Source organism: Pinus tabuliformis, chromosome 5_2, assembly GCF_031772625.1.
Source record: "Pinus tabuliformis cultivar Carrire ecotype Pingquan chromosome 5_2, CPIR1, whole genome shotgun sequence".
Lineage (NCBI taxonomy): Eukaryota > Viridiplantae > Streptophyta > Pinopsida > Pinales > Pinaceae > Pinus > Pinus tabuliformis.
In genome coordinates this window covers 433,035,724-433,038,539 of record NC_142306.1, presented here as the reverse complement: position 1 = coordinate 433,038,539, position 2,816 = coordinate 433,035,724, and the positions used below count along the sequence as shown (strand labels likewise).

The 2,816-nt window shown below is 39.2% G+C and overlaps 1 pseudogene; it reads left to right on the top strand.

The window, feature by feature from the left end:
• Positions 1-1,337: 1,337 nt before the first annotated feature.
• Positions 1,338-2,138, top strand: LOC149159504 (UDP-glycosyltransferase 72B1 pseudogene; annotated as a pseudogene).
• The last annotated feature ends 678 nt before the right edge of the window (positions 2,139-2,816 follow it).

The window sequence follows — 2,816 nt, the reverse complement described above, 5'->3', positions numbered from 1 at the left end:
CTTCTGTGATGCCAATCTAACAGCTTAGTCAAAAGCTCTAAAGATTAATGTCATGACAGTATTACCCAATAAATAAAAAACACAACATATATTTTTAAAAATCATCCCCCCACCCACGTTATATATATTAATCACTTACGAATCTGTTGCAAGCACAACTAAACTATTTAATATAGTGGTGGCATCGTCCATATGTCTGCACTGACGTTGCAAGCAAAATTAAACTGTTTAATATAGCCTCGGGTCCTACCATTTTCCATACGTCTCTCCTAAATTGCCCATATGTCTGTAGTGATGTGGCAAGCAAAACTAAACTATTTAAAATAGTGGTGGCATCGTCCATATGTCTGCACTGACGTTGCAAGCAAAATTAAACTGTTTAATATAGCCCTGGGTCCTGCCATTTTCCATACGTCTCTCCTAAATTGCCAACATGCTACTGCAAAGTCAACAAATGAATGAAAAATCCACCCTAAATTGTCTGTAGTCTTTTACCAAGTCCTCGGAACAACAAAAACGTGGTGGGTCATATATTTGTTTAAACTTTAGTTTTGGCTGCCTCCCCAAATTATTCATTACGACGCAAGCGCGCTCATACATTTTTTTTATAACTATAAATTCTCTGCTTCATCGTTACAGAACCCACCCTTCAAATATTGGCATTTGCTTGTTGGAATATAGAGACATTCATGGAGTCGCAAGAGCAGAGCCAAAAGCCTCATGTCGCAATATTCCCTGGGTTTGGGTCGGGCCATCACATCCCACTGCTCGAGCTTGCAAAGTGGCTGACTGTGTACCATGGCTTTTCTGTCACCTTCTTCACCGCCAAATGGATGGACGGCTCTCCTCACCACACCCTGCCGTCTTCGTCAGGGGACATGATCCGCTTCATAGAGCTCCCTGATGTTCAGATCGAAGGGGATCATGCCGAGATGAAAATTTTTGTACGCATGCCCTTACTATTGGAGAAAGCTAAAATATTAGTGCAAGATGCTCTCACATCCTTTTCGTTTCCTGTCTGCGCTTTCATAATCAATTTTTTCAGTACACCCATGTTGGATGTTGCCTCCAAACTGGAAATACCTTGCTACATATTCTCCACTTCTGGGGCTTCTCTCCTCTGCATCATGCTCTACCTTCCAACACTTGTCCACAACATTGAAATTTCCTTCAAAGATGTGGATTTCCCGATCGAAGTGTCGGGCCTTCCGCCGATTCCCGAAATAGATTTTCCAGACCCTCTTCTAGACAGATCTGATATTTCATTCAACTGGTTCATTCAACATTCCCTTCGGCTTTAGGAAGCTCGTGGAATTCTGATAAATACATGCCAAGAAATGGAACCAGAACAAATAAAAGCTCTCAAGGAAGGAAAGGTTCTGAGCACTGTTGAAATGACCCCTTCCATTTATCCCATTGGGCCGCTAATTGCTCCACCTTTGTCGGAATCGGAAGAGAAGTTTGAGAAGGAGGGTTGCCTCAAATGGCTAGACCGCCAGCCCACCTCCTTAGTTTTGTTCATTTCTTTCGGAAGTCACGACACCCTATCAGAGAATCAGATTCAGGAACTAGCTTTGGGGCTAGAAGCAAAAGGGCAGTGGCTCCTTTGGGTGTTGCGTAAGGAGCCTCCTCCTCCAACTGAATCCACGATGACTGCCAAAGCAAACATGAGGGAGGTTCTACCTGAGGGTTTCGAGACTCAAACCCAGGACTGTGGATTTGTGGTGGATTCATGGGCGCCTCAAATTGTTGTCCTCTCTCATCCATCCACAGGCGGTTTCCTTTCTCATTGCGGTTTGAATTCAACTATCGAAAGCATATTACATGGAGTGTCGATGATCGCTTGGCCTCTCTTTGTTGAGCAGAGAATGAATTCCTTCCTTCTCGTGAAGGAGATGAAGGTGGACATTGAAGCGCAAAAGGGAGCAGATGGATTGGTGAAGAGAGAGGAAGTGGAAAGAGCAGCGAGGGAATTAATGGAAGGAGAGGGGGGAATGGAAATGAAGAAGGGGATGGCAGAATTGATGGGGAAGGCCCGGTTTGCAATGGCAGAGGGAGGGAGTTCATACAACGCACTGGCCAATGTGGCTTCTATTTGGAAGGAAATGCATGTCACTAAAGCACCACTTGCTACTTGAAACTTGAAAGGTCTCCCTTGATACGTCACATCTAGATGTTAAGACGGTTGATGGTCCGTATGGACCATTGCGCCTGGCATTGCTCAATTCAAATCAACAGCTAATGATTACCCAATGGTCTAACAACAAAATCGAATGGCACATATTTTGACACGACAGCAGTTTGCGGAGTTCATTTCAGAGGGAAACGCCTTACGACATAATTAAAATAAAATCATTGTTTTTATATGTAAAGACAATAAATTAATATTACTTTTCACAATTATTTACGTCAGTTTTTAAGCCACAACACACGATTAATGATTCAAAATTTATACCTTTAAATTTTATATGTGAATGTAAGTTCTTGTGTTATATTTTTAAATTTTATTCTACATCATTATTTTTATATTTCAAGCATTATCATAATTATTATTAATATTTTTTCCAAATAATTAAATAAATAAAAAATTAAATACAATTGATTTTGTATTACTATATTTATTTATTTTGTATTAATATATTTATTTATTTTATATTAGTATATATTTACGTTATTAATTTTTATATTTCAATCATTATAATATTAAATATATATATTTCTGGTAAATGTTTTATTTTTTATATTTTTTATTGACTCAAAATATGAAGGAATATACTATAGTCATTGTCTATTCATACTTATTAATTTCTTACTAG